Source organism: Schistocerca cancellata, chromosome 5, assembly GCF_023864275.1.
Source record: "Schistocerca cancellata isolate TAMUIC-IGC-003103 chromosome 5, iqSchCanc2.1, whole genome shotgun sequence".
NCBI lineage: Eukaryota > Metazoa > Arthropoda > Insecta > Orthoptera > Acrididae > Schistocerca > Schistocerca cancellata.
The window spans coordinates 121,592,770-121,606,611 of record NC_064630.1 but is presented as its reverse complement, the minus strand read 5'-3'; positions in this window follow the sequence as shown (position 1 = coordinate 121,606,611).

The following is a 13,842-nucleotide window of genomic DNA, read 5'->3' as shown; positions in this document are numbered from 1 at the left end:
TTTGCAACATGTGAATTACGAAGCGTAAAAGTAAAAGGAGCAAAATACCTTTATACAAGTAGCGTAAGCTGTCCTTTAGATGAAGCCAATCATACAAAGTCACCCCTCAAAAAAAGGTGAACTTGTATTTACATAAAATCAAACATTACAGTCTATACTTATATTAAACTAATAATAAAATATCAGAACCTAATAAAAACGCGAATGTTAGAAAAAAAATTCGTGTCAGGACGCGAACCACCGCCCCAACAAAAAACCTCATTATTATACAGTGATTCTATTTATTACGCTATACTGTTTCTAATGACAGTATGCTACCTCTTGCTAAAAACTTTAATCGTAAATATTTTACTAACTTAAATTTAATTTGTACCAGGAACAATGCGTTTTGGGTGGATCTTCAGTGTGTCGCTGCCTTCAAATAGCCTACTCTCATTATACGCAAGTTACAATAATTTTATTGGAACGAATTACACAGTTAACAACGGGTTCTGCAGTGATTCTCAATTTGCTGGTGCTCGGAACGGCATATATACGTATAGGCTTGAAATGAATGCCAATATGGCGCTTCACAACTCTATACTGAAGGGAGACGGCGTGCTTGTGACGTAGGCGGCGTTGTGCCATGTCAGTGGTCAACGATCAGACGCACGCTGAGAATATGTGACACGCCAGATATTGCTCTGCACGTTCGGAAAGACTCCCGAGCGTGCTATTCCATGCTGTGACATCGGAAACTCGGCACGCTCAACGCTCAACGTTCGGATGCACGGTCCGTGTGCCGACGGCTTAAGGGCCCGCGTTCGATTACCGGCTGGGTCGGAGATTTTCTCCGCTCAGGGACTGGGTGTTGTGTTGTCCTAATCATCATCATTTCATCCCCATCGACGCGCAAGTCTCCGAAGTGCCGTCAAATCGAAAGACTTGCACCAGGCGAGCGGTCTACCCGACGGGAGGCCCTCGTCACACGCCATTGTTACTATACCTCTTGATGAAATCGAAAACTTTAGAGGAAACCTCAGTTCACTTGTGCGTATAAGTTCCCAAATCATACTCTAATCATTGATGAAGACATTAATCATCCAACAATTAATTGGGAAAATGAGTCTTGTTACTGGTGTGCGTGACAAGATATCTTATCAAGCACTGCTAAATTCCTTCTCTGAAAACTACCCAGAGCAGACAGTTCGTAACTCCACTCATGAAGGAAATGTATTCTTGCAGCGGTGTACCGTAGGTCTCTAGAAGAGCGTAGCATTCCAAAGGATTGGAAAAGGGCACAGGTCATCCCCGTTTTCAAGAAGGGACGTCGAACAGATGTGCAGAACTATAGACATATATCTCTAACGTCGATCAGTTGTAGAATTTTGGAACACGTATTGTGTTCGAGTATAATGACTTTTCTGGAGACTAGAAATCTACTCTGTAGGAATCAGCATGGGTTTCGGAAAAGACGGTCATGTGAAACCCAGCTCGCGCTATTCGTCCACGAGACTCAGAGGGCCATAGACACGGGTTCACAGGTAGGTGCCGTGTTTCTTGACTTCCGCAAGGCGTTCGATACACTTCCCCACAGTCGTTTAATGAACAAAGTAAGAGCATATGGACTATCAGACCAATTGTGTGATTTGATTGAGGAGTTCCTAGATAACAGTACGCAGCAAGTCATTCTCAATGGAGAGAAGTCTTCCGAAGTAAGAGTAATTTAAGGTGTGCCGCAGGGGAGTGTCATAGGACCGTTGCTATTCACGATATACATAAATGACCTGGTGGATGACATCGGAAGTTCACTGAGGCTTTTTGCAGATGATGCTGTGGTGTATCGAGAGGTTGTAACAATGGAAAATTGTACTGAAATGCAGGAGGATCTGCAGCGAATTGACGCATGGTGCAGGGAATGGCAATTGAATCTCAGTGTAGACAAGTGTAATGTGCTGCGAATACACAGAAAGATAGATCCTTTATCATTTAGCTACAAAATAGCAGGTCAGCAACTGGATGCAGTTAATACCATAAATTATCTGGGAGTACGTATTAGGAGTGATTTAAAATGGAATGATCATATAATGTTGATCGTCGGTAAAGCAGATGCCAGACTGAGATTCATTGGAAGAATCCTAAGGAAATGCAATCCGAAAACAAAGGAAGTAGGTTACAGTACGCTTGTTCGCCCACTGCTTGAATACTGCTCAGCAGTGTGGGATCCGTACCAGATAGGGTTGATAGAAGATATAGAGAAGATCCAACGGAGAGCAGCACGCTTCGTTACAGGATCATTTAGTAATCGCGAAAGCGTTACGGAGATGATAGATAAACTCCAGTGGAAGACTCTGCAGGAGAGACCCTCAGTAGTTCGGTATGGGCTTTTGTCAAAGTTTCGAGAACATACCTTCACCGAAGAGTCAAGCAGTATATTGCTCCCTACTAAGTATATCTCGCGAAGAGACCATGAGGATAAAATCAGAGAGATTAGAGCCCACACAGAGGCATACCGACAATCCTTCTTTCCACGAACAATACGAGACTGGAATAGAAGGGAGAACCGATAGAGGTACTCAAGGTACCCTCCGCCACACACCGTCAGGTGGCTTGCGGAGTATGGATGTAGATGTAGATGGATGTAGATGTAGATCTAAGGGCAATAAATAAAGCTGACATCTGTGGGGTGTCCACACCGAAACTCGTGTCAATGACCACGACGAGGTTCCGCAACAATGATTCCCAGAGTAAAAAGGAAAACTAAAACAAGCAGAAAGATATGTTCAGTAAACTAGACAAAGAAACTAGAATGACGAACTTGAAAATTTCAGCTTACAACAGAGCATCTAGAGGAACTACGGCTCAAATTTAAAAGAATAGTTGACCATAGAGTGGATGCATATATACCCAGTTCGTGATGGGAGACATCCTCTATGGTATACAGTCACTGTAAAGAAACTTCTGAGGAAATTGAGTCTAGTGGTTTTTCTTTTTTTTTATCATCTCAGAGTAACTCTTGTAACTGACATTCTCTCTCATTTACTGGATGTATCCCAATCTCTGTCTTCCTCTACAGTTTTTAACCTCTAAAGTTCCCTCAAGAACCATGGAAGTTATTCCCTGATGCCGTAATAGATGTCCTATGATGTTGTTCCTTTTTCTTGTCAGTGTTTTTCACATATTCCTTTCCTCACAGATTCTGCAGAGAACCTCCTCATTCCTTATCTTATCAGTTCACCTAATTTTCAGCATTCTTCTGTAGTACCACACCTCAGATGCTTCTGATCTATCCTGTCCCGGTTTCATAACAGTCCATGTTTCACTGCCGTGCAATGCTGTGCTCCAAACATACATCCTCAAACATTTCTAGGTCAGGGATGCCCTTTTTGCCAGTGATACCTCTGCTATTTATTTGCTCCTTGCTCCGTTGGTCATGCGTAATTTTGCTGCTCAGGTCGCAGAATTCCTTAATTACATCAACTTCGTGATCACCAATTACGATGTTAAGTTTCTTGCTGTTCTCATGTCCGCTACTTCTAATTACTTTCGTCTCCCTTCCATTTACTCTGAATCCTTATTCTGTACTCATTCGACTGTCAATTCCATTCAACGCATACTGTAATTCCTCCTCCCTTTGACTGAGGATAGCAACGCTATTAGAGAATCTTGACACTGATATCCATTCCCCTTGAATTTTAATTCCACTCTTCAATCTTTCCTTTATTTTAGTTATTGCGTCTTCGACTTACAGAATGAAAAACTGGGGCGGAAACTACATCCCTTTCTAATCAGTGAACTTCTTTCCTGGTCTTCCAATCTTATTTTTCCCTCTTGGTTCTTGTACATATTGTATATTAGTGACCTCTCCCTATAGTTTACCACTATTTTTCTCAGGAATTCGAACGTCTTGTACCATTTTACACTGCCGAACGCTTTTTCCAGGTTGATAGATCCCATGGACGTGTCTTGATTTTTCTTTAGTCCTGCTTCCACTATCAAGACCAGAGTCAGAATTGTCTCTCTCGTGCCCTTACCTTTCCCAAGCCCAAACAGATCTTCAAGTAACAGATCCTCAATTTTCTCTTCCGTCCGTCTGTATATTATAGTTGTCAGCAACTTGAATGCTTTAGCTGTTGTTTGATTGTGCGATAATTCTCGTACATGCCGGCTCTTGCAATGTTCGGAATTGTGTGGATGATATTTTTCGAAAGTCTGACTGTATTTTCCCAGTCTCATACATTCTACATACTAAACTGAATAATGATTTTGTTGCTATTTCCCTTAATGATTATAAAAATTTCCATAGGAAGTTATCTATCCCTTCTTCCTTTTTTTTGAGCTTAAGTCTTCCAGAGCTCTTTTAAATTCTGAACCTAATACAGGATAGCCTATCTCTTCCCTATCGACTTCTGTTTCTTCTTCTATCACATCATCAGATAAGTCCTCTTCCTCATAAAGGCATTCAATATACTCTATTCACCTATCCGCTCTCTGTGCTGCATTTAACAGTGAAACTCCCATTTCACTAATACTTTTGACCTTTCTTTATTTTTTTCGATTTCTTCACATTTTTCATGCAGCCATTTCGGCTTAGCTAGGTGAAATTTATTACAGAACTCAATTAGTCTTTTCCCTCCCTCAGACATGCGGGGTAGCCGCGCAGTCAGGGGCACCTTGCCCCGTCGGAGGTTCGTGTCCTCCCTCGGGCATGGGTGTGTGTGTTGTCCTTAGAGTAACTTAGTTTAAGTTAGGACCGATGACATCAGCAGTTTGGTCCCATAGGAACTCACCACAAATTTCCAAATTTCCCCTCCCTCATTCTTACCAATCACATATCCTCCCGCTACACTTTCCTCTGTTCCTTCCCCTACAACCGCATTCCAATTCACCACGGCAATTATATTTTCATCTCTCTTAACGTTCTGAGTTATCTATTCAGTATCCTCATACATTTTTTCTATCTCTTCATCTTCTATGGCGTCGGTGTTAGCTTGCTATTGGTTCTAATGAGAACAACCCGATCACTGCTCGAACAGTCCACGGGTATACTGCCGGTTCATAGTGTCCAACGGGCATAATATTTCGGCGATCAGACATTTCGCCATCGTCAGGAGTGCTGACGAACTGAGCTCCTGAGGGCGGGCGGCCGATTTAAATCCCCTCCCCCGCGGGACGCTCTCTTCGCCGTCCGCCCCCGCGTCGTAGCGTCGATGTGCTTGCTACGTCAGCCCTGGTCGCCAGTTCGTACTTCTTGAGCAAGAATGATTTCCTCCATTCAACATCGATTATGCGAAACCCAACCCACAGTTTTCTCACATGAGGTACTGAAAGCTGTGGATTAAGGCAGTCAGGTAGATGCAGAATTTTTTTGATTTCCGAAAAGCATTTGACTCACTACCGCACCTACGCTTATTGTCAAATTGTGAAATTTGTGACTGGGTTGAGGATTTTTTCGTAAAGGAGGACATGGCATGTTATCTTGGGGGCAGAATCATCGTTACATGTAGAAGTAACTTCGGGTGTGCCCCACGGAAGCGTGTTGGAACCCTTAGTCTTCACGCTGTACGTCAATGACCTCGCGGACAACATTAGTAGTAAACTCAGACTTTTTGCAGATGGTGCAGTTGTCTATAATGAAGTACAGTCTGAAAGAAGCTGCATAAATATTCAATCAGGTCTTAATAAGATTTCAAGGTAGTGCAAAGACTGGCAACTTATTAAATGTTCAGAAATAGGAAATTGTGCACTTCACAAAACGAAAAACCGTAGTATCTCATGACTACAATATCAGTGAGTCAAAGTCGGAATCGGCCAGCTCATACAAATATCTGGGTGTAACACGTTGAAGCGCTACGTAATGTAATGGGTACTTAGGCCGGTCATGGGCAAAGCAGATGGTCAGTACTGGGGAAACGTAGTCAGTCTACAAAAGAAGATAGCTAACAAATCACTTGCGTGGCCCATTCAAGAAGCTTAAGTAACCTATAGCAAACTGGACTACTAGGGGATATTGAACGAATACAAGGAAGGGCAGCACGAATGGTCACAGATTTGTTTGGCCCGTAGGAGAGTGACACAGAGATACCGAAGAAACTGAACTGGCAGACTTTTCGGGTACTGAGGCATTTAAAATATCATTTTTCCCGCGCTCCATACGCGAATGGAACGGGAAGAAACCCTAATAACTGGTACAGTAGGACGTAACCTTCACCATGCACTTCACATTGCTTTGCGTAAAATAGACGTAGATGTAGGTACATATCCCGCAACTTCAGTTTTCCTTTAAGGCTGAAGACAATACAATTATTGGTCAGGCATGGCAGAAATATTCATAATAAGTTAAAAATAAATTATCTGTTACTGGACGCAAATAACTACAAAACTTATCAATGTGGAAACGATCAACATACAATCTGTATTGAGTAAGAGCGGCCAGATACTTTTTTTCTTTTTTTACTTTGAGGGAAGGTGTATTTGTTTATTGCATCTGTTTGGGTTTGTCTGATTGAACCTTACTGCCAACAGCTTGGTATAAATATAAAACATATACCGGATCATCAAAAAGTCAGAATAAATTTGAAAACTTAATAAACCATGGAATAATGTAGATAGAGAGGTAAAAATTGACACACATGCTTGGAATGACATGGTGTTTCATTAGAACCAAAAACAAGAAAAAAAAACAAAGTATTGCTAGACGCGTGAAAGATCTCTTGCGCGCGTCGTTTGGTGATGGTCGTGTGCTCAGCCGCCACTTTCGTCATGCTTGGCCTCCCAGGTCCCCAGACCTCAGTCCGTGCGATTATTGGCTTTGGGGTTACCTGAAGTCGCAAGTGTATCGTGATCGACCGACATCTCTACGGATGCTGAAAGACAACATCCAACGCCAATGCCTCACCATAACTCCGGACAGGCTTTACAGTGCTGTTCACAACATTGTTCCTCGACTACAGCTATTGTTGAGGAATGATGGTGGACATATTGAGCATTTCCTGTAAAGAAAATCATCTTTGCTTTGTCTTACTGTGTTATGCTAATTATTGCTAGTCTGATCAGATGAAGCACCATCTGTCGGACATTTTTTGAACTTTTGTATTTTTTTTTTCTAATAAAACACCATGTCATTCCAAGCATGAGTGTCAATTTGTACCTCTCTATCTGCATTATTCCGTGATTTATTCAGTTTTCAAACTTATACTGACTTTTTGATCACCCGGTATAATAGAAATCATAACATAAAAAGTTTGAACAGTGGTTTAAAATTATTTTACGATGAACAAATAGCTGGAATACATATAGCTAAGGAAAGTTCGCTTATTAACTAAAGACAAAATAGGAAAATAGAAAGAACTCGAAAGAGACTGGAAAGCATACTACCTGATATTAGAGTGTTTATGCAGCCACAGATAGAACATAAAATTTCGTAGACACACGTTATAATCTCGTAGAAAACAAGAAGTGCTTTGTATACCTGAGGATCTTCATAACAATAAAAAAAAGGAGCACTTGTTGAAAGAGGCAACTCATTTCACAAAGTTTTGTAAGCGGTTTTGCTGTGCTTCGAAGAAACTGTAGGAAAACAGCACGTGGTTGACATATCTTCTTTCTTTCTTCTGGCGTTCGGAGAAATGATTATGCTTGATACCTACACGATGTAAATGGGAACTAGTTGAACGATGTACGTATTCGCACCAAGGCAGCTAGCTAGCTTTCTGCTCGTTTGAATCAAGGGAGGCTTCTAATTACTGATTGAATGACAGCGTAGTCGGGCAGGCAGAATGGCACCATTAGTCTCTTCATTCATCTTCGGTCATTTGCAGCGTCCGTAACTTGAAATCGGAGAACAGTAGACTGATGTTCACTACAGCGCACACAGACAGCGGTCGCCTTCGCCAGGTGGTCGTTCTTGTCAAAGTAGACCAACCCCACATGAGCTGGAACCCACAGAAACCTTTTCGTTTATTTGGCAAGATTTTCATACGATTGCCATTATATGAATAAGGGTGCAAACTCCCTTCCCGTATTTGAACCTCCATAAAAACTTCTCACTGCACTATAGCCGACATATTCGTCTTAAGAGATTCAGAAATTGCATCGATATTTAAGATAATTCTCATTTATTGTTCCATCATGACAAATTTTAAATTAGAGTAAGTTTTTCGATCATAGTCATGACAACTCACATCGCGCAAGGAAAACCGACAGTTACACTTTTTAAGTATCATTCTGCAGATTTTTTCTCGGTGCTTTTATACCACCTCCTAAGATGTTCTTCACGTTCGTTTACTGTGAATTTTAGGCATGTTTGACAAATGCTTTTTGGCAATAAATGCAATATTTTTTATTTGTTTCCATATCCTTTACATCTTGCGTATTTCTGTGTTTGGACTTCACTTTTGAGTATAATAGCTCAGGCTAGGACCATGCCCAATTATTTATTACGTCCGTTTTTCATTGTAATTTCAGATAAATAGCTGATGCCCTTCCTGGGCCAATAAAGAGCATTGCGCAACCTAGGGCTGTCTTTTAATATTAATCACAATATAAAGTTGCTGCAACATCGCGCCACAATGGGTTGGAATAAATTTAAAGATGACCACTTTAGTCGACTCGAGTGATACCGAGACAAAGGAGCAGAGCAAGTAGTGGAAACATTTAAATTCACCGCCGTCGAAAAAGGCCGCAGATCCACCCATCAACGAGCAATGTGATGTTTGGGTCTGGTATGGTATGGTAGTACCGGATTACCCCGTTACGCTCCTGAGGGGCAAACCGTCACAGTTCACAGGAGCATACAGTACTACCAACTATCCTGACGAGCTGTCAAGACGAAGAGTCGCTGAGGCTGATTTGGGAGGTGTGTCTGCTCCACGACAACACCCCAGCTGATTCTGCTTCGGACACTTTCACTCACGTCGCTGCTATGGGCCATCAAATTTTGCCTCAACCGCCGTATTCTCCTGACATGGCACCCAGCGACTTCTTCCTATTTCCTAGCATGAAGAAATCATTGCATTGCAGGTATTTCCGTAATGACGGCGAGAAGATTTTCCAGGTGAATAGTTTCTTTAACAGCTAAATCGAAGACTTCCACAACCAAGATCGCCACCAAGTTAGGAAGAATGTGTCGCATCGAAAGGTGAATATGTAGAGAAAAACTAACGCTACCATCAAGTTTCATAGTCGTAGTTTGATTTTTTGTTTGTTTTTTTTTTTTTCGTGTAACGCAAAGCGACCATGTCCTTGGACAGCTCAGGTGTCACGTCACATATTTACTAATGCAGAACTGTGCTGCCATCATCGGATCTTATGCTTCTGAATTTTTACAAATTATTTTCCATCAGTGTTACAAGTGAAGTGACTTGTATCACTGATAGATAGTATGTATAGATGATACGTTGTAAATATTCAGAAACATAATATCCGATGGTGAAAGTATAGCTCTGTTGAAAGAGGTCTTCAAATAAAATGCTTTTTAGCGAACTTCGTTTGTGAAATTTTCTCCAGTTAGCATGAAATGTTTATTCGTAAATGAATACCTGGATTTCCCGGTGAACTCAGGACCCTTTTGACATAAATGTTTGATGATGAAACTACATCAAATATAAAGAACTGTTGAGAAGAGTATTACACTCGTCTAACAAACACGTGGAAGGCGCATGTTTGAGTGTGTTGGATATTGATAAAATGGGCATTTCGATTAGAATGTCGCGGGTTCAAGAAAGACGAGAGTGTAATAAGTAAAATAATGAAACAAGTGCACAAGTTATTCAATGCTAGACAAAGTGTCTAACATAAACAATCACGGTTGTGCAGTCGTTATTAGTATTGTACGTATCATTGGCGCCGACAAACGAAGTGAACAACAATAATTTATAACTAAAAGAAAGCCTAACGGCCGGTTTTTTCTTTAATTGAATTATCTCCCCTCAAAAATTAGTGCAAGGAAACGTCAACAAGAAACGAGCGACGTATTCAACCAGGGCTCACTGCCATGAGACACGTAAAACGACGTACAGCAACGGAAATCATCAAGCACGGAAGACAGATCATGACACACTTAAACATAAAAACTATAGGATTCAGTGCTCAAGAATAGATAAGATACTGCATGTCGCGTACTCTTTCACCAACATTTCTATTTGAAGTCAGATAAAATCGTACAAAAATAAAACAGTTATGCAAATAAAAAGTAAAAACAGTAAGCTGTTATACTTCAGAATATTAATTATACACAAATTGCTGAAACAACTACGCATAATTAAACCACAACAAACCTCTCATACAGCATGACTCCAATTCGAAGAGGTGAGCGTTATTTTCTTGTAGCCCACAGAGAAACTGATGAATTAACTTACGTTTACACTAGAATTATGTTTATACACTGACCTGAACTTTCGATACGACTTCGTAAATCCCTGTCACAACACCGCACAGTTCACTGTTAGCTGTTCAGAATAAACTGAAGCAGGCGGCTTTATTGTGGAACTGCTGGCAACACAGGGAGACTTAGAAGCGACTTTGGGACATTTAAGCAGTCTCAGCTGCTAAAACCGGCCGTATTAGTGAGAGAACTTGTGGAGGCAATATCTCAGGATGAGGCTAATGTGTTTGTTAGTCTCACGCTAAGTTCAACGGCTCATGGAGTAGCGGATTTGCGACGATCATCGTCCGCAGTGGGCGTAAGCGGTCTGTGTGTGCGATTCGGATTCGAGAGAAGTCCTCTTTCGCCCACGCCACGAATTTAGTGCTTTGCTTCTATGTTCGCAATTAATTAATGCGTAGTCGAAATGTTGTTTGAAACGGTATCCACTGAAGGAAACATTGTAGGTGAAGGACAAAGAATTTGAGGTGGAAATGTTAGGAAGCAATAGGAAAGAGAACAGATTTTCAAAGCATCAAAACTGTGGATGGTGTATTACTAGAAGTGAAAATACTCTGCAGCCTTGGCTGCAAGATAACCCAGAGTGACGAAAGAAAGCAAGATCTGAGAACGAAAGTACCCAGCTCGAACGCATAAAACCGAAGAAAAATGATTCTAAACTAAGACGGTGAGTCTGTTCTATCACTCACCAAAGTCATTTATCTGTAATTCCTTGCATTCGTTTGCAATCGGTGTTTGCAGGTTGACAAATCTAGAGACTAGAAAAGCACAATACTATATAACTGACAGTTATGACCTACAGATTCACAAGTGATAAAAGGCCTATTACTTGCAAAAGGCTAAAAATATTTTAACACATGCAGAACTTACAGAGTAAAATTTCCCAAAATAGAAGTTGCTGTTTCGTCCTACGTTGTTCGCTTATTCATCATCGAAGTGAAGATGTAATGTTTCAGAGAAGCAGAAGCGAACAGTACCCACAAGTGAGAAGAGCCAAATGTGGCCATCCTACATCATTTTCGATGGTAGTTCAGTACCAACGGAAAGTATTCACATATCCACATCATTACCAGGATCTTTTACATTCCGCTCTATTTAAGTCACTTTACTGAGATTTCGTCTTTGCAGTTCGATGATGAGAAAGCACGTACGACAAAAAAGTGTTTTCGGAAATAGTATCGTCTTAATATTGCCTGTGTTTACACGTATTGCTACAATTAAATGTATGGCTTTTTGCCAAACAATATGACTCTTATGAATCTGGTACTAATAATAATTGTCTGTTTATTCAAAGTAGAGGGCGAATAGGTGAAAGAAGTAAACTGAAGTTCTCTGGGGTGGGTGGGGGGGGGGGGGGGGAGGAATTTTCTGCTGACGAGGTAGAAGAAGAACGGTGTTTCAGTTTGGAAGACGTAGAGGATCCAATATTAGAATTAGTGGTTTGAAAGATTAGAATACAGAAACTCAGAGTGTATGGTCAGCATTTCTTCAAACTTCATAGAATTATTGGGAGTACTGGCAATCAAACGACGTTTCAAGCCAATATGTAGAATCTATGAGATTGGAATCATACCATCAGGCTTTGGTTAATATGATGGCCAGAATCTCAAGTTAGAAAAGGCAGATAGTTGTGACAACTACCACAAAATCTGTGTAACAAATTATGCATCGAGTTGCTGACAAGGATAGTATGCCGAAAAATAGAAAACAAAACTGAGCGTATGCTACTCTCAGAAAGATCGAAAGATCCCGAGATCCGACGATAGGGTTAAGAAATGTACGCTGCTAAAAGCCAATACGTCGCATGTTGCTGGTTTCTTGCAACTTTTACAGAAAAGCCAAAGAGGCAAAACAGTTTAACTATTCAATAATACATATTTTGAGAGTCACACTAACACGCTTGAAGTTTCCACAGAAACTAAAGCAGTTTAGTAGCTTTAATTGAACATCATCAATCACGTCTCTTCCGGCAGCTAACTAATATGAGAACTTACTGAAAAGTAATGCCTAAGATGTTTTATTTGAAAACTCTTAATTTTTTTAAAATAAAAAAACGTTATTAACATTTACATCTTTACAATGAAATGAATACCTCTAGCTGCATATAGGCGTTGATACAAGTCAACGTGGACAGTTGAAAATGTGTGCCCCGACCGGGACTCGAATCCGGGTTCTCCTGCTTACATGGCAGACGCTCTATCCATCTTTCTTTTTATCTCATTTTGTTCTTTATTTGCTCATTGAATTCGTTCGGGGCGGACGTCCGATGACACCCATTTAGGTTGTTCGTTGATCCGTTCTCTCAGTTTTTTTTTATTGCAGAGGGTAGCTAACCCACTGACCGAACACACTGAGCTACCGTGCCGGCATCCATCTGAGCCACCGAGGACACAAAGGATAGTGAGACTGCAGGGACTTATCTCTGGTACGCCTCCCGTGAGACCCACATCCACATTCGCAACTTATTGTCCCGCACCATATTCATAGTGCCCTGCCCATTATACTCACTACTTGCGGCTTTACTGCCGATTCCCGTAAGAGTTCGGACACTGTTTGCGCCTCCGCACAGAAGAAGATGGTCAAATGGCCGGTGAGCCTGAACTCTGAGCACTATGGGACTTAACTGCAGTGGTCACCAGTCCCCTAGAACTTAGAACTACTTAAACCTAACTAACCTAAGGACATCACACACATCCATGCCCGAGGCAGGATTCGAACCTGCGACCGTCCTCTCGGCCACCCCGGCCGGCAACTATATATATAACTTGAATAAAACGATCGAGGGCTTCACTTTGGTAGTGATGAAGCAGGGGAAGTAGTGGTGAGGTTGTGGCTCAACAAAGTCAAACATTCTACAGTGACAATGTCAAAGAATTGGTCTCTCGTTCGGAGAAATATGTTCGCCGCCATGGCGACTAGGTTGAGAAATAATCGTGTAGACATAACGAATAAAGATGTAAATATATATGAAGATGGTATCTGTTCTTTCGGACATGTCCGAGAGAACAGATACCATATATATATATATATATATATATATATATATATATATATATATATATATATATATATATATATAGAACCCGGACGAAATTGATGACTTCTGGACGACAATGGAAGAAACTATCAGAAAAATTCCTGCACATAGAGTCAAAATAATACTGGGAGACTTCAACGCCAAACTCGGAAAAGAAAAGATATACAGACATATCACAGGAAAACATACCCCACACAAGGACACCAACAAAAACGGAAAACATCTGATAGACTTTTGCAAAAGCCACGACCTCGCCATTATGTCAACAAAATTCAAGAAACCAACACGAAAACTTACCACATGGAAATTCCCCACCGGAAAGCGAGAACTACAAATCGACCAGGTAATAGTGCAGAAAGACTCACAAAAAGAAATTTTGAACATAGACACCCGTAAAGGCTACTTCGACTCAGACCACCACCTACTACAGATCAGGATTCGT